Here is a 20,166-nt window from a genome sequence, read left to right as displayed (position 1 = left end):
ATGTACAGACAAGTATCAGATAACAAGTTTCTTGTACTTAGGTAGTAGAAAAGTCACAAATCTACCTCAAAATGTTGTGAGAAAAGAGATAAACTTCTTAAAAACATTAGACAAACTCGATAATTTTTATTGTTTTTTTTTTTTAAAATCAATTTTGACGAAAAAATGCAAAGTTTTACAATTTTTTCGGTGATTTTCACACGTAAGTACTCGTAACTGACGTATCAGCCGAATTTTAAGATATTTTGATGAGTTTTTTTTCATTATTTTTACGCAAAGGAGGAGTCCCAATAAGGCCACTTTTTGGGACCCGCACAGTTATCGACTCGACTACTCTTAAAATGTTGTAATAAATGTCTCAAATACGAATCCGTGGTTAGTTAACCCAAAATGAGCATTTTTTTGGGCTCCAGGGGTTCCCAAAGTTGTGAATAAAAAGAGAATTTTAGGTACCACTGAGTATTATTTTCAAAAACTTTTCATGCGTAAAATATCTGTTGGAACCCTTTAAACGTTATGCGAGGTGATTTTCTTATTTTCGACCCTCAGGGGCAAAAATGCGGGGGGGGGGGGGGTTTCAATTTTTGGAAAATTTTGGAATCGTCATATCGACCTTACCCCTTCGAACCCAGCTAAAAAGCTTTTTACAGTTCTTTAGTATTCGAAAGACCATCATCCTACCAAATTTTGAGCTCAATAAAATTTTCCGCTGGTACTCAAAAATTGAATTTTCCAATTTTTTGTAATTTCGATATTTTGGGAACCCCTGGAAAACTAGAAACCTGCGATTTGCGTCAAACGTAACGTTTTGAGGTATATATTCAATTATCCAAATGAAAAAGTTTAATTGAGCACCCTGCAGGCCTGCATATTTGTAATTTTGAACTCTTTCAAAAATGATCTACATATTTTCGGTCAAATTCTGAGATTTCACTCTTCGAAAAAACCTTCACATCGCGTTTTCACAATGATCTATTTTGGGTCAAATTCTGAGATTTCACTCTTCGAAAAAACTGTCACATCGCGTTTTCACGATTTCATCGTAGTAAAATCTCGAAATTTCACCCAAAATAGCTCAATTTTGAAAGTTACAGGAAAAATCAAATGAAAAATTATCAATCACTGGCTAGTGTGTTTCAAAGGTAAATTCTTTAATTTTTTTGAAAAAATATGCATAAACGCTTTTTTTAGGGGTGCTTAAAGTGGGGGGCTCTGAAAAAGGGTTTCAAAATTACGAATAGCCAGGGAGCTTAGTTTAACTTTTTCATCCAAATTATTGAAGATATACCTCAAAACGTTACGTTTGACGCAAATCGCAGGTTTCTAGTTCTCCAGGGGTTCCCAAAATATCGAAATTACAAAAAATTGGAAAATTGAATTTTTGAGTACCAGCGGAAAATTTTATTGAGCTCAAAATTTGGTAGGATGATGGTCTTTCGAATACTAATGAACAGTTAAAAGCTTTTTAGCTGGGTTCGAAGGGGTAAGGTCGATATAGCGATTCCAAAATTTTCCAAAAATTGAACCCCCCCCCATTTTTGCCCCTGAGGGTCGAAAATAAGAAAATCACCTCGCATAACGTTTATCGGGTTCCAACAGATATTTTACGCATGAAAAGTTTTTGAAAATAATACTCAGTGGTTCCTAAACTTCTCTTTTTATTCACAACTTTGGGAACCCCTGGAGCCCAAAAAAATTGTCATTTTGGGTTATCTAACCACGGATTCGTATTTTGGACATTTATTACAACATTTTAAGAGTAGTCGAGTCGATAACTGTGCGGGGCCCAAAAAGTGGCCTTATCGGGACTCCTCCTTTTGCACTATTTCGACTACCTACTCACTTTTAGGAGTTTCAAAGCGAATTTTAAGACTTTCATGTACATAATCTTCATAACGCTTTCCGTCACTTTTTTTTTACGATAATTTCAATGTGTTTTCCAACAGGCAACATTTAAATTAATTTCGCGAAAGTTCAACTTTATGAGAACTTTTCGACAATTTTAGTAGTTTTTAAACAAATGATCGATTTTAAACTTTACTATGAATTTTTTGCTTCTTTTGAAAGAAAATGGACTTCGTTCTTAGAAATGACCTCTTCTGCATGTTTTATTCTTCGCAGGCAAAATTTCAAAACATGAAAAAAAAAACGTAGGTAGGCCTACCATGTTTAATGTGAAATGTTGATTGATGATTAGGTCAAGTGAGATAATGCTCGGATTGCTTAAATTAGAGTGGTAAATTCGTGTTTTAGAAATGTTTACTTCTCAGATATTTCACATTAATTTTGCCAATACGTCGAAAGATATCAGTTTCAAATGCTGGAGAGGTATTATGGCAGGCAGTGACAAAACAAAAACAGCGAAAAGTTTTGACTTGTCAAAGTTTCCAAAAAAATCTCGTTTTTGTCAAAAATCACTCGAAATTTTTACTTTTTGATGTAAAATTCCCAAAAATCCCTACCTTCTTGTTGAAATTATCGTATAGTGTCGTTTTTTGTCTGTATAATTGCTGAAAATCTAGGTACTTAAATTCTCGTTTTGAAAAAAAAAATCAAAATATTGCCATACCTATACCTAATCTGACATTTTTGGCGATTTCGAGGTAGTACCTATAGCTATCAGTTTTTTTTTTTTTTACAATAAGTACTTTCCTAATTGTGAAAAAGTCTTTTTGTTTTTTTGCTAAAATTATAACTAACCTCTTTACTAATATCCCAAAATGGAAGAGTATTTTTTGAGAAGAGGAGTGGACCAAACAGAAACAAAACTTTTAAAATACGATACTAAAAGGATATACAAAAATGCTAAATCGATTACATTACATGGGTCAAAATCAAAACTCACTAAAATTTTAAAAATAATACTCGTATGTACCTACAGTACGAGTATCATATCTCATAAGTATCTCTTTTCGCTTATTCACCTTTGCCAAGTGATTTCAACAATATACTTATTGCATAATTAAGTATAGTTTCAGTTAAATTAGGTATTATGTCAAAAGTGACTGTATTTTCATTACTTTTTATAATCATTATCGATTTTAGAGATTTTTTTGAGTACATATTTAAAATACTTCGTACACCTTTTCATGCATTTTTGACAATTTTTTCCAAAATTTCTTCGTTTTTTGGATGTTTACAGTAGGCAATTCTAATGCAGTTTAGAGTTTTTTTTTACGATGTTTCGATTCTAAGACTTTGGCATATATATTTTAAACAAATTTTACTGATCTGAAATTTCATTGTTTTTCGTTGATTTTTCAGAATTTTAATTATATTATTTCATTTAAACATGTTTTGAATATCTTTTTAATGAATTTTGTAGCAATTTCAATAATTTCTGATAATTTTCATGGATTGAAGCGCATACTTTTTAAAAAAAAATGTTTTATTCCATTTAATTGTATATTCAAAAATAAGAACTCACCTTCGTCTTTACTGACCCCCCCCCCTCGCCGTGTTTCCCAAACAAGTATATTGAAAATTATTTGTATGACATTTTGTTCATTTCCTACTGTACTTTTAAGTTAGCTTTATTTTTCATTTCCACCAACTTCGATGTGAGGGATACTAGACTCAATATTTGAAATGGTTTGGATTTCTGAATACGCAATTGCCTCTGAATTGTAGAGACTGTAGTGTAATATGTTTCATTGTTTCTCACATGAATTAATGTTTAGTTTGCATTGGAAGTTGAAAGTCCACTTACTGTATTTGCTGTTGTAGTCAACCAATTTTACCTGGCATGTGTAGAGGCCGGAATCATGTTTTCTCAATACTGATCAAAAATATATGCTTAGAAATTTTTTCAATTTGGTAAATCAATATTCTGGCGTTTGAATCGGTCCCCCTATATAGGGGCAGGCCCTAGCTTACACGTGTACTTTGAGAATATGCGCATGCAGAAACATCCTTTCCCAGATGGTTTTATATTATCGAACCTCTTCCTCACTCTACCACGCAATAATTACATATTTCTGGATTCATTTTATAGTAAAAATAGACATTAATTTTAATTAGAACATTTAAGAGGGAAAAAAGAACTTAGCTACCTGAATATGTCAAGTATCAGGTACTAGTTCTTGTAGTAGAAAAGTCACAAATCTACATCAAAATGTCGTGAAAAAAGAGATAAATTTCGTAAAAGCATTAGACAAACTCGATAATTTTTATTGTTTTTTTCAATCTATTTTGACGAAAAGTTGCAAAGTTTTACAATTTTTTCGATGATTATTATACGTACTCGTATCTAACGTTTCAGCCAAATTTTGCGATATTTCAATGATTTTTTTTTCATTATTTTTACGCAAATTTTGCACTATTTCGACTACTTTTAGGAGTTTCAAAGCGAATTTCATGACTTTCATGTAATCTTTATAACGCTTTCCGTCAGTTTTTTTTTTTTTTTTACGATATTTCAATGTGCTTTCCAACAGGCAACATTTAAATTAATTTCGCGAAAGTTCAATGTTCTGAGAAATTACCTCGTCTGCATTTTTTATAATATTCTGTGAAAATTGCTCAATTGCTTCATTAATGGATGCGTTTGTTAGTTCAACTGCATGAAGAGTAGACTTCTGAAGAATATTGTTGAATGTATTCCAGTTGGTATTAACCTATCTGACTGAACTTTTGGAGTTGAGGATTTTACTGCAACATATTATTATGACTGGAAGGTGATCTGAACTAGGTTTAGTAACAGCAGTTTGATGGAAACAGCAGTCAAAATTTTTGTGGATGATTATATCAAGTATATCAGATACGAAATTTGCTTGTGTTAAAATACAGGGTGGTCCATAAGTCAGGCTGCAATTTTGCACAATCGGAAAAACGAGAGAAAAATTTTATTTTCAAGTGTGAAAAAAACTTACTATTGAATATTCTTAGAATTCGGTAAGGTTATAAATGAATTGCCAGTAACTTGACATTCTGAGGACGAATATGCTTTAGGTGTAATTTGACAGTAAAAACAATCAATATAGGTAAGCATGTGAAAAAAAAAAAAAAAAAATTAAAAATACATATGTTACAAAGCGTGCTGTGGTACAGGTTCAGAAAAAATAGAATTTTGTGTGGAATATTTACTTGACGTATTGACAAGGATCTATGAAGAAGGTAAATGAGGAAGATAGAACATGAGATAGGAATATAAGATAAAGACAGTGATGGGAATGTAGGTATAGGTATTGTGCAATCAGCAATTAAATAACGTCGATTTAATTAAATAAACGAACTAAATAGTGTTTAGGAGAAGCAGAATTGTGGAAAAATTTCGAATTTTTTATCTCATCTCGATGAGAAACATGTTTCGAATATCTTTTTAATGAATTTTGTAGTAGCAATTTCCATAATTTCTGATGATTTTCATTGATTGAAGTATGTACTTTTAAAAAAAAAATGTTTTATTCCATTTACATAATTTTATATTCAAAAGAAAGAGAACTTACCTCCTTCTTCACTGATTCCCCCTCCCATTTTTGAATTTCACTCTGCTGCAATTTCATAGCGATGAAGGTGTAACTTTTGATAGCAGTGATTTCAGATTAAGAGTGGGACTTGTGTTTCCCAAACAAGTATACATTAAATTATTTGTGTGACATTTTGTTCATTTCCTACTGTCCTTATAAGTTAGGTAGCTTTATTTCTCATTTCCACCAACTCCAATGTGAGGGATACTGGACTCAATACTGGAAATGGTTTAGATTTCTGAATAGACACTTTTGTCTCTGAATTGTGGAGACAGTATGTTTCATTGTTTCTCGCAGGAATTAATTTATATACCTAGTTAACATTGGAAGTTGAAAGTCCACTTACTGTATTTGCTGTGTTGTTATCCAATAATCTTGCATGAGTAAATTCCTTTATCGTGTTTTCTCAATACTGATCAGTAGGGCTAGGATTTATATGCGCTAAAAAATCGATTATATGCGCTTTAAATATGCGCTAAAAATGGCTAAAATATGCGAATATATGCGCTAAAATGACAAAATATGCGAATATATGCGCTATAAAAGTGCAACTTGTTGCATATCAAAATAAAGCTATTTTCAATCTGAAGCTAAAATTGCAGTTTATAAACAGAAAAAATACACACATTCAGATTTATTTCAAAAAATAGCATTTTCATTTTACAAAAGGAAGAATTATACATGGAATAGGTAACATCCGATTATCAAATGTTCTTTAAGATTGTCAATCAAAAACGATTTCCGGTTGTCTGTAAGCACAGATGAAAATAAAACCACGGTTTTAATTTTTTTTTTTTAATTTTCAATTTGAAAAATCTACATTTTTTTTTTAATTCTGCGTTTTTTAAATCAATTTTTGTGATTTTTTTCCTGAAATATGCGCTAACGACTCAAAATATGCGATAAATATGCGATAAATATGCGCTATAAGAGCATTTTTTGATGAAAATATGCGAATATATGCATTTATATTCAAAATATGCGGAAATATGCGCTAAAAAATTTCACCATTCGTCTCAGAAATGTATGAATCGCAAAAGAAACAGTGATATGCAGTAACTAGTATAGCCAAAACAGATATGCGTTTGCATATAAATCCTAGCCCTACTGATCAGAAATAGATGCTTAGACATTTTTTCAATTTGGTAGACCAATATTCCGGTATTTTAATCAGTGCCCCTAGGGGCTGCCTCTAGCTTACACTTGTACTTATAAAATATGTGCATGCAGAAACATGCCTTTCCCAGATGGTTTTATTATCGGACCTCTTCCTCGCTCTACCTCGCAATAATTACATGTTTCTGGATTCATTTTATAGTAAAAATAGACATTAATTTTAATTAAAACATTTAAGAGGGGACAAAGAACTTAGCTACCTGAATATGTCAAATATCAGATGTATGTGGTTGTAAATTAGACAAACTCGATAATTTTTATTGTTTTTTCAAATTCAATCAATTTTGACGAAAAGTTGCAAAGTGTTACAATTTTTTCGATGATTTTTATATGTACTCGTAACTAACGTATCAGCCGAATTTTGCGATATTTCGATGAGTTTTTTTTTCATTATTTTTACGCAAATTTTGCACTATTTCGACTAGGTACTTTTGGGAGTTTCAAAGCGAATCTTATGACTTTTATTTAATTTTTAACGCTTTTAGTCAATTTTTTTAAAACCAATTTTTACGAATATTTCAATATGTGTGTTTCAACATTTGAATCGATTTCACGAAATTTTGAAATTTTAGTAACATCTTACGGAACTTTTTGACGATTTTAATATGCAGTTTTTTATTTTTTGCTTCTTTTTGAACTTCGAAAAATGTCTTCGTTCTGAGAAATTACCTCTTCCGCATTTTTATTCTACGCAGTAGGTACATTTCCATGCGTGGAAAAAAACGTATCTACCATGTTTAATGTAAAATGTTGATTGATGATTAGGTCGAGTGTTAAATTATATTTTGATTTTTGTACTTAAGTACCTACTCTGCTAATTGCTTCGACTTCGAGTGTATTGTGACACCTCACTCTGTTACTTAATTATAAAGTTGAGTACCTATATTTACACGGAGTATGACTATTTAGGTAGGTAGATTTTGGTTCAAACCAAAACTATCGTAGACATTTAATTGACGAGTTATACGTTTCTTATAAAAGATTTCCGAAATGGAGCTTTTACTCCTGTATTGGGGTAAAATTTCAATTTCTCCCTGATAAGTGATAAGTGAAAAGCGAATTAAGATATTCTTTTGTATTATGTACATATTAATCAGCCTCAAATAAAATAGGTATGTGGAATGCGGTCTCCTTCACATGTGTAAATATTCCAAAGTCGTAAGTCGAAAACAATAGGTACCTACTTGAACGATTACATGATGGCATGTCCTTCTACGTGTGTAAGCATAGCCTAGATGTTTGTATTTTGTGACGAACTGATGAAGGAGATTTTTCTCTGTTGATTTGGCCCCATTTCCTAACAATACCGAACTGTAATTGGTCCTCGATGATGTCAAAATGGAGGGCGTAGGACGTTTGCGAACCACCCTATTGTTATTATTCCTCTTTTGTTGCGTTGATTAATGATCTAAAACTGAGACATTTGCGAACCAACGAGATTCAAATTAAAAATGAACTCCGAGCGAACGAGTGATTCATATTGAAGCCAATGTAAGACATTTGCGAACCAATACCAACCAGTTAGGTGTAAACATGTCAACGCCTTTTTGGCTTGTTAGATAGGTATTTGGAAATTAAGAATATTTTTTGACTAGGGAAAATAGTGAGTGAAAATAGGAATGGAAGATTGACATTATAGGAATATTGGGATGGGTAAATAGGAAGAATTAAAACCTACCTATCAACATAAAATTAAGCTCTACTTATTTCTCATGAAAATAACATTCGAATAAACAATCCAAAACCAAAAGAAAGGGGAGAATAATACAATATGTACAAAATAGGCATAGCCTATCAACAAGCAAGCATGTTATGGACTTGTCCTAATTATTTAATTCGAATTGTAATCTTCTAAAAAGTACTTACGTTTCAAACTCATGGTAGAAACAAGATGGTACTGTCATATAAGATCTACACCAAGATCATCTAAATGAATTAATTAGGTCCTACAAGTCTTTACATAGACTATCTTATTGGAACTTAATTACTAAACCATTACCTTGGAAATATTCAAATTAAATTTCAATCGGAGCCATTTACCTTGGCTATCTCAAAACCTAATAATGAAGAGAAACCTATATACTGACCGGAACTGGCATGAGTCTGCTGCCTCTGCCTAGCTGGTGTACTCGATATAAATACTCACTCCATTAGATCCAATACTCGCATCAAGAATTAAATTAGTCCATTTTGTTGAAATTAAACTTCACGACACGAATATTAAATCATTGAAAAGTTTTAATATTGATTCGAATAAACACAATTTACGTTGTAATTCAAAAAGTAAAAATAAAAAGGAAAAAATAAACGTTCGAACAAACACACGTTCTAACTATTAGCTCGAATAATATACTACTGAAGCTAGGTAGGTAAGTACCTAGCGTCATAAGTTTTTCAATTTCCCACTCTAGATTTCATCTCTGACGTAGGATCATCGAGTCCAAGTAGAAAGTACAGTCTATCCCATGATAGCAAGGGGTACTTATACTACAGGCTTAAAAATAAAACTTCACCTAATAACTCACGTAACTCAGTGGTCCAGGAAACACCCCGTCCCCCAATAGCTAAAATTCAATACCTCTGAACTGTTTTTCAAAACTTTACATAACTTATACGAATATTCAAAGGGTCATTTCAAAATTGCAAATTTTTCCCCCACAAAAATGAGACGACCCTATCCTGTGGCAGGAAAATATGATATTTTAATCTATCTTGAGTGGAATGGGTCAATCACCATGCACAATTACGTACTTGGATAAAGTGAAGTTTTAAAAAAAATAGTACATATACATGCCAATTGAACTGCTTGTATCTCAAAAATCACAATTTTGCAGTTAGGTCACTCTCACTTTACAGATGCTACCTATTGACAAAAAATCACTGTGGAGAGGGGAGTGAAAATTTAAAATTTGAGTCCTAGCGTGTAATAAGAACTTGAAATTCGGGCCTGAAATGCCCTGTGGGGACTTTTTCATACCAGTTGTGGGTTTACGAATTCCCCGGGGGAATATTCGCATCCAAGCCAAGTGGGGCGTTTTTATTCCCGAGTCTCGGGTATAAGAAAGTCCCCCTGGGGCATTCGTAGATTCAAAAATTGCGATGAAAAAATCCCTTGGGGCATCTGTAGACCTGAGTATAAAAAAAGTCCCCCTGAGGAATTCGTAGACCCGAAAATTGGTGTGAAAAAGTCCCTCGGAGAAAATGTAGACCCCAGCCTTGGGTGCTTTTCAGATGAAATTTTTGGATCGCCATCTTACCCTTCAAATGGAGCGAAATTGCAATATGATAGGTATTCTCCTACTTCTCATCATATTTACGCAAAAGGACAACAGAGTGGTTCGCAAAAGTCCTACTTTTGAGGGTTGGTTCGCAAATGGGTACATTTTGAATTAGAATGTATGAGCATAATGATTCTTTTTCTTCGCCATCTCTATCCTATTGTGGTTCGCAAACGGGTTGCTTTTCGGCTGTCAATTTTCCTATTCATGGTTCGCAAATGGGAACCGGCCCAAAATGGAAGGTCGCAAATTCTAGATTCGGCAGTAATCGAAGTTTCAGTTTTTTTGCTTTTTTAACAACAATTCTTTTGATTTGTTTCAAAGCCTCTCTTCCAGGGGTGCTAACCGTTTACCGCAAAAAACCAAAAACCGTAACCGAAACCCAAACAAGAACCTAATTTTAGCCATTTTCAAACCCTAACTGAAAACAAAAACCAAAATTTCATAGGTTTTTTAAAAACAGTAAAAAACCATAACAATAATAATGAAGCAGAGTGAGTGAAACCGAAACCTAAACTGATATAATTTATTTCGTTTTTTTTCGGTTTTCGGTTTGGGTTTTTTCAGTTTTTTCAATTTTTTTGGGGGGATTTTTCACATTTTCGACTTATGAGACTCGAAATCCAGGGAAATTGATAAATAAAATTCAATGAACCTATCGAAATATTAAGATTACACACGATAATTTTTTCCAATTCTTGAGGCTGGGGTGAAAAGCTGCAAGATAGCCGCAAGGCATCTTGAAGAATTATCAGTTTTGAATTTGGAACTTATTTACCTTCATTTCATGGGCAGTGAACATAAACAGGAAAAAGGCTCGGAAGAATAAAAGATCATTTTGCCCACCTAAATTTGAGATTTGTTACGCATACCGCGTTCAATTAAAAAAATTGCTTTGTGTTTGCCAACTGTCTTTCAAGCAACACTAGTTTAGCAGTTGACTTTTGCAGATATCGATCATCCAATGCAGTTAGCATTTTATTTACCTATGGTGAATCACAGTCCATGATTAAATCTGGATCCACAGCCATCGAGAATAAATATTCAGCTTTGGCCTGTAGGGTGGCCCAATCTTCAGCTTTGGTACCATTTGGAGCGGTGTCACTTTTTACAACATCTTCTTGCTTCAAAACTTTCAATAATTTCATAAAACGATAACGCCATTTATCATATGCGCCACTTCCCTCTTCAAACTTGGGAATTTGACAATCTTTAAACGACATTACAAAAACGATTACACTAATTCACGAAAAAAAACGACTCAACAACAATAACAACACGATCTGCTACCATGAAATAATACACACAACATCTACGTACCTCAGTACACATAACGAATGAATATATTTACAAGATGAAAAATATGTTACAACATTTATCCCCTCCTAGATGAATAGATAAGTGCATGATGCGTAATTGCACCAATGCAGTACACTGTATTTTTAACACGTTCCACGCATTTTTGAAGGACAAACGATTTTATTGCCAGTTTGCCTTTGGCATTCATGCAATGGTTCATTTCGAATTGGCGTAACTTTCCCTGAGCTCTCGGAGACTGGCCTGTCAATGTACAATTGACTAAGGATTCTGCTTTAAAAACTCCTTCCAGCAGACGTCTGAACAGATGAGCTGGTTTCTTTGAGCCATTACACGTAATATCAAGCACTCGTTTTTTAATATACACCTCTCCGTGGAGACGAACCATCTATAAAAATTCAAGAAATTAATCACTAACGTTGTAAAATTGAAAATGAACATCCCATAATAGAAAATTTTAAAATTGCAAATCCTTTTCATCCGACCAATTTTTTCCAAACATTTGCTCCTCATTATTGACATCGTCGCTTTCATTCACAAAGTCATCACTGAGCTTGGCATCTTGTGAAGTACCGTCAACTTTAGTCTCTTTCTCAGCTTTAGTCTCTTTCTCATGGGAGGTTTTATTCACCTCAGGTTCGGGCATTTCACTGTGAATTTCTGAATTAATCTCCTTAATAGCCGAACTAGCTGGTACTGGAGATAGGTCAGGTCAGCTGATAATTTTGTCGAAGCACTGGCTGCTTTTGAAGATCCTTGTGATAGGATATCAATGACTTGCTGATTTGATACAATCGAGGTGGCAATCTGTGTATTTTTCTGAGAAATTGGTTTGGCCTAGAAAAAAAATTGTGAACACGCATTGTTAGAAGATATGAAATTCCAAATGTCAATCCAAGTTATGAGCAATATTTGACATGTCGATATGAATTTTGTTGGCACTTTAAAAACTTGAATAAAAGTCTTAGGTACCTAAGTACATTTTTAACAATTTTTACTGATCTGAAATTTCATTGTTTTTCGTTGATTTTTCAGAGTTGTAACTTAATACTTTTTTTCGTTTAAACATGTTTTGAATATCTTTTTAATGATTTTTGTAGCAATTTCAATAATTTCTGATAATGTTCATTGATTGAAGTACTTTCTAAAAAAAAAAAAAAAAATGCTTTATTCCATTTAACTACCTATATATTCAAAAAAATAGTAAATTATGCAACTAGGGAGATAATGTGATTTTCAACAAATTTTGAGGTTTATTTCCCGAGCGAAGCGAGGGAAGTAACTCAAAATGGTTGAAGATCACATTATCTCCCTTGTTCCATAATATATTTTACGTTTTTAAGGGAGAAAATCGCTAGTTTGTCCACTGAGCGATTAGCGAGCGGGAGATAATGTAGCGGATTATCTCCCTAGAAACGTAAAAGAACTTACCTCCTTCTTCACTGATCTCCCTCCCCCCCATTTTTTAATTTCACTCCGCTGCAAATTCACAGGGATGAATAAGGTGTACCTAACTTTTGATAGCAGTGATCTCAGATTAAGAGTGGGACTTGTGTTTCCCAAACAAGTACATTAAATTATTTGTGTGACATTTTGTTCATTTCCATACTGTACTTTTAAGTTTGGTAACTTTATTTCTCATTTCCACCGACTCCAATGTGAGGAATACTAGACTCAATGTTTGAAATGGTTCAGATTTCTGAATACGCTTTTGCCCCTGAATTGTGGAGACCGTATGTTTCATAGTTTCTCGCCGGAATTAATTTATATAGTTAGCATTGGAAGTTGAAAGTCCACTTACTATTTGCTGTTGTTGTCAACCAATTTTAACAGGATCAATAACTCTAGTTCCTGCTTTCTCAATAGGTAGGCACTGATCAAAAATAGATGCTTAGACATTTTTTCAATTTGGTAGACCAATATTCTGGCATTTTAATCAGTGCCACCTAGGGGCTGCTTCTAGCTTACACTTGTACTTTTAGAATATGAGCATGCAGAAACATGCCTTTCCCAGATGGTTTTATTATCGGACCTCTTCCTCACTGTACCACAATATTTATCCTACTAGTACAATAAAACGCTACTTTATTCACTCTCGCTAGTCGCTCGAGTGATCAAATATGCGTTTTCTTTCCACGTTTGGATAAAATATGTTATTCAACTAGTAAAATACCATTACATGTTTCTGGATTTATTTCATAGCAGAAATAGAAATTAATTTTAATTAGTAAGAACATTTAAGAGGGAATAATTTTAGTTTAAAAAGTTACTTACGTGGTATAAAATAAGCATATGTTGCTAAAGTCGTTAAAAATCCACAAATCTAGCTCAAAATGTTGTGAAAAAAGAGGTAAATTTCTTAAAAACATTAGACAAACTCGATAATTTTTATTTTTTTTCAATCAATTTTGACGAATAGTTTGCAAAGTTTTACAATTATTTTTTTGATGATTTTTATACTCGTATCTGTATCAGCCTAACTTTGCGATATTTTGATAATTTTTTTTTCATTATTTTTACCCAAATTTTGCACTATTTCGACTACTTTTAGGAGTTTCAAAGCGAATTTCACGACTTTTATTCAATTTTTAACGCTTTTCGTCCCTTTTTTAAACCAATTTTTACGATATTTCAATACGACTGTATTTTTCAACGTTTGAATTAATTTTGCGAAATTTTAGGTAATCTTATTACGGACACTTAAGTTTTGACGATTTTAATATGTAGTTTTCAAATAAATATCGTGAAATTTTCGACGATTTTCATCGATTTTAGACTTTACTACGAATTTGTTGCTTCTTTTGAAACTTCCATGAAAAGGATTTCGTTCTGAGAAATTACCTCTTCTGCATTTTTATTCTACGTAGGTACATTTCCAAGCGTGGGAAAAAAACGTACCGTGTTTAATGTAAAAATGTTGATTGATGACTAGGTCAAGTGTTAAATTACATTTTGATTTTTGTATTTAAGTACCTACTCTGCTAATTGCTTCGAGTGTATTGTGACTCATCACACTGTTCTTAATTATAAATTTGAGTACCTATATTTTCACGGAGTATGACTACTGAGGTAGGTAGATTTTGGTTCAAACCCAAACTATCCGAGACGTTTAATTGTCGAGTTATTCGTTTTTCATAAAAGACTTCCAAAAAGGAGCTTTTACCCCTGTATTGTGGTAAAATTTCAATTTCTCCCTGATGGAGTGATGAGTGAAGAGCGAAGGAAGATATTCTTTTGTATTACATGTTTCCAAAGAAAGTCTGTATAAAAATTTTCTTGGTGTTGACAACTTACAGCAAAAAATATTGCTTACCTACTAGAAAATCGAGTTCAAATTCCAAATTCAATGGCAACATAATATCAATAGTTGTTTGTGGCTTGGTGTCAATTAACGTGAATATGATTTTTGGTTACATTTTTGTTTATCCTTTATTGAACAGCGATTTAGTCTTACGAAGTCGCCTGATTTTGGCCACAAAATGCGGCCATTTTGTTTTTATACATAATTTCTGTCCGAGAGTCTGTCGTTAGTCGAAAACAATACTTGAATAATTACATGATGGCATGTCCTTCTACGTGTGTATGTGTAAGTATAGATGTTTGTATTTTGTGACGAACTGATGAAGAAGATTTTTCTCTGTTGATTTGGCCCCATTTCCTAACAATACCGAACTGTAATTGGTCCTCGATGATGTCAAAATGGAAGGTTGTAAATTCTAGATTCGGCAATAATCGAAGTTTTAGTTTTTTTTACCTTCTTAACAACAATGCTTTTGATTTGTTTCAAGGCCTCTTCATGAAATTCGTTGCGCTTTGAAGCGTAAAATTTTCGACTAGTAGGTATAAATGGTTCCTGAGTAGGATGAACTTGACCGCTGAAGAAACGAGCCACTTACGTGAAAATGAAAATACTCAGTATGCATTACGTTACGTTGCATAATTTCCCCCAATTTTGCTGAATTTAGGTATGCGCAGACTGCTTAATTAGAGCGATATTCGTGTTTTAGAAATGTTTTCTTCTCATATATATTTCGCATTTATTTCGCCAATGCATCGAAAGATATCAGTTTCAATTGGACAGGAATATTTTGGTATACATTGACACTATAAAACATTGAGAAAAATAGCCAAAAACTTATCAACATTTTTTCGGTTTTTTGGAAATTGGTCAGAATGACCATAAAGTTGGAGCAATTTATTACAAAATACTCCCCCATGATCAAAAATGTTATCTGTTGGTGCTTTGGCATAATTAATGCTAAATTTTCGAGAAGAAAGTATTTTCAAAACACAATTTTCAATAATTCTATAGAACCCTGTAAGTGGTTTTAGATTTTGATGACAGTGGTCTGGGTCGACGCGGAATCTTGAATGTACATATTTATTGTTTGGAACTGGGCCATTTTGCCCAAAAATAAAACATGCCAAAAGCATTTGTCTACTGTTGTACAACCTTATGGTAAAAATTCATCTTACTCAAGTCAGCAAATTAGGTACTTATTATTATTTCGTAGGTTCTTTGTCTGTTTCCAAGTAATCAAAGTATAAGTCTTAACTTGAATGTGTATACGTACAAGACGAGAAAAAACTCTATAACTCTCTGCTGGATGGTGGATGTGTGTTGGATTTATGATCTCTGTATCTGTTTTTGTACGTATATTATAGGTAGATATTTTGATTTTTGAAAACTCGTCCCAACAAAAAAAAATCATTCTAGATACCATATTACTTACATAGTTTATAATTTTTGGCAGAATCTTGCTTTTGTTTTCCAAGTTGAGAAGAAAAAGTTATGTAGAATAGCTGGTCTTCGTACATATTCAGTGCAATGAGTTTGGTAATTGCACCCCGGATGAGTTGAACTGTAAAATATGAAAAAAACTAATCTGCGTGGCAAATGTCAATATTAAAATTCATTCATGCCTCAGTTGAATCTCCCATGTATGCGGTGCATGATTCATTTAGCCAATAATGGCAATTTGAACATTCGATCTAATCTTCTACATATACTTATGAGATTCATTTGAATTAATGGAGGAGAAACAACTCAAAACTTGTTGAATCTCAACAAATTTGTCATATTATATACTTAATATAATAAGTAATCATAATAGACAGACAGAATACCTTGCAAAGTCCTGGCTAATACTTTTAGATGTTCCTTTCGTAATTTTTTATTGCAGAGTTTAACTGTAGTATTGTTATCGTTGCGAATTGCGTTACGTGATAAAATAATTATCTATTTCCTAGCGCGAACGTGTTTTTAGCGCTATCTGTATATAATTAATTAATTAATCGTGTGAATAATTTATGTGTAAGATATGTTGTGTAGAAATAAAATTATGAAAAATGGAAATAATTATTCGAATTAATAACGAGTAATATATCATTAACCCCGTGGTTTGCATGTAGAAATAACAATGAAATTCAACTAATACTTCATTAAACTATAATTAATGTATTATTTTGATAACTAATGAATTATAAACTTCGTCCGAGTACAATAATACAAATTAGGTACCACCTCATTATCTGTATAAATGGACAAACGTGCCAGTGAAAAATGAATTGACTCGTACTTATAAATAACGATCAGTTGAACCATGAATAAAATACCAAGATGGTACACCATAAAGAAAAAATTGATATCTAAATCGACTCAAGTATTGGTAACAAAAGCTTGAATCAGTCTAACAGCTCTGTGCAAAATAACAGTACCTACTATTCAGTGATTTCATAGAAAATCGTTCAAATGCGAGAAAAAAAACTCGATAACTTAGTAGTTATGAAATACAATCATCAGAAATGCCTCGAAATCAATAGGTACCTAACAAAATACCTGAATGTAAAACATGAGCAATATACTTAAAAACTGAATCAATTCATTATACTCTGAATAAAATGAGAAAATGATAATACATACTTACCTACTTATAATATTAAAAATTACAAAAAACACTTTAAAATGAAACACACAATAAGTGATCATAAAATCAATAGATGTGATTGCAGTGAAATACTCGAGGAAGAAACTTCAATACTTAGATATTTATAATTTGATAATCTGAATCACATCTTCCATGCGTTTTGTATTTTTGTTTTTACTTTCGCTGCGCATGTATTTCTTGAATTTTGAAAAGAATTTTTTGTATAATCTTCTACGTCAGTCATCACTCATCACCATAGAATATTTTCTTCTTCAAAACTCGTTGAAACCCAAAAAATTTGTCACATTGTATAGTTATAATAGACGGACAAAATACCTTACGAACCCGCGTGTACACTGGTGTGGTAAGTTTTTCTATGTGGGAAGTATTTTGTTTGAAGATTGTTGTGACCAAAAGTTCTACCAGTTGGTAAATGTGTTGTGAGTGATTAGAGATTCAATAAATATCATCATGAGTGAGCGAGGTAAGAGGGGAGGGGGCAGTGGCTGTTTTTTGCTAATCTATCAACAGTTTCGTTTACAGCTTGATACCTATGTGGCTGGGAACATACATGAAGGCTGAAGCTAATAGATTAATAATAATTTTGAAGGTTAAAAAGGGACTTATGTGGATGTCTTGGCTTCTTTATGAATAAATATATACTTCATACCTACATAGATATTAAGTAGATGTAGGCTACATACTTACCTATTTTTTATTTTATCATCATGTTTTTGATTGTCTTAAATTAAGAAAGTGAAAAGATGGTAGTAGGGTCATGAAAATTATACCAGATTCAGTGTGCTACAAGCTTTCATTTTAACCAGATGAGAAAAGAATTCATTATTTATGTAGTAAGTAGTCATAATGAATCTCCACTTGACTAAATTCGTTGCATTTTCTTTAATGCGCATACTTAACTCACACTTGGCAAATTTCCGTAAATGCATAGAAATTACACTCTAGAAGACCATTTCTAGCTGACTTTTTCAGATTTAAAGGAAACCAAACCCGATCAAATACTAATACATACCTAAGCATATTATTCTATCCTACCGCAGGTAACTAAAATTTCATGTTCAAAAGTCCTTTTTTTGGATTTTTGACAAATTTTTGAAAATTTAAAAAGCTTTTCTGTACTTAAAACTAAAAATTGCCAGGAGTATAAAGATACATTTTTTTTTGGTCTAAAAATTGCTACAAATTTCTGCTTTTTGCTGAAATGGCCAAAAATCCAAAATCTTACTTTTTCCCAAAAATTTCGAAAAATTGACCAAAAGTACCACTTCTGCTTTTTGTCAAAAATTACAAAAAACTTATTTTTCCCTCAAGTATTGCCAGTGCCCTTTTTGCCGAAAACGATTGCGAATAAGCCTCACACATCTTCGTCTAAAATTGTGAAAGAGTGCACATTTTTGCAGAACATCGCTAAAAAGTTTCCCTTTTCTACCAAAGTTTTCGAATAATCCTCATTCCTTTGCTTAAGATTGCAAGAAAACCTTGCCCTTTGTTGAATTTGCCAATGTCTTGTTGTCAAATAAAAATGGCAAAAAGTTTTGACTTGTCAAAGTTTCCAAAAAAAAGTCTCGTTTTTGTCAAAAATCACTCGAAATTTTCACTTTTTGATCTAAAATTTCCAAAAAGCCCTACCTTTTGTTAAAATTATCGTATAGTCTGGCTTTTTGTTAAAATAATTGCTGAAAATCGTACTCAAAATCTCGTTTTGAAAAATAAAATCAAAATATTTCCTAATAATCTGACATTTTTGACGATTTTGAGGTAGTAATGTGTCACTTTTTTTTTACAGTGTATAAGTACCTATCTAATTTTGAAAAGGTCTTTTTTTTTTGATAAAATTATCAACGCCTTTTTCTGGTCAAAAATTGCCATTACTTTTTCCTTTTTTATTAAAAACTAAAAATTGCTTTTAAATCTCGCTTCTTGGTTGGAAATTTCAATCATGATCCACATCTCTGCCAGAAATTACCTCTATAAGCCTAGACAGTTGACTTCTGCTAAAATTATCAGTCTCGATGTTCCTCTCACGTAAAATTGTCACTATGTTTCACTTGTTTTCCAGAGATTATCTCTTCAAAAATTCGGCAAAGATCCAAAAATGAACTTAAATTCCTGAAATTTTGTTTATGGAAGTTTTGAGTTGGTTTAGACATTATGGATTATTTTTGTTTCAACTTTTTTTGAAGGAAAATATACATATTTTTAATCAATAAAGTTTCTTGAAAGAACTGATTTATGCAACTAATCATTTTCCTCGAATGATCATTTAATTACACTGATAGAAAAAATTCGTGACGATTACTTAATTTTTACGTAAAAGTTGGACAAGGGTCAGATTTCGTACCTATTATAGTTTTGTGCTGAAATAATTCCTTTAAATGGCAAGTATGCTTCACGAAAAATAACAATACCAATCCCCATTCATATAGTAACAGTCACTTTATTTTTCTGTAATCTTTACCCAATGTTACAAACATGAATACCTTTACCTACACCACTTTTCAGTAAACAAACCGGTTTTTAGGACGTTTGTTGCAGGACACCTCTAGGAGCCAGCACTTTTATTTTTTATCTTACATTAGCAATCGCGAAGGAAATAACGTTGCAATATTTAAATTCCATATTTTAAAAATTAAAAATGAAGGGAAGATTTGCACATTTTCAGTTTATTTCTTCAGATATGTTGTTACCTCTTTGTGTTGAATTTTTCCTACTTATAATATCCTACTAAAATTCCTACACCTATCTGGGGTTTGAACCTGGGACCTCTTGTTCCTAACACCCTACACCTAACCCTACAACTACCAGTACCTCATGGAGTTTCGGGCATAAAATAAATACTTTTTGCTGAATGCTCTGATTTAGGCTATGACATAGGTACCTATTTGATTTATGCGGAATCGGAATCCTTCTTATTATTGCACACATTCGAGTCAAAAAATTTCAGAAAACCAAAAATTTTTAAAGCTAAATTCGTAAATT

The sequence above is a fragment of the Planococcus citri genome, chromosome 4 (genome assembly GCF_950023065.1).
Source record: "Planococcus citri chromosome 4, ihPlaCitr1.1, whole genome shotgun sequence".
Classification (NCBI taxonomy): domain Eukaryota; kingdom Metazoa; phylum Arthropoda; class Insecta; order Hemiptera; family Pseudococcidae; genus Planococcus; species Planococcus citri.
The sequence above is the reverse complement of the archived record's forward strand: the minus strand, read 5'-3'. Positions refer to the sequence as shown.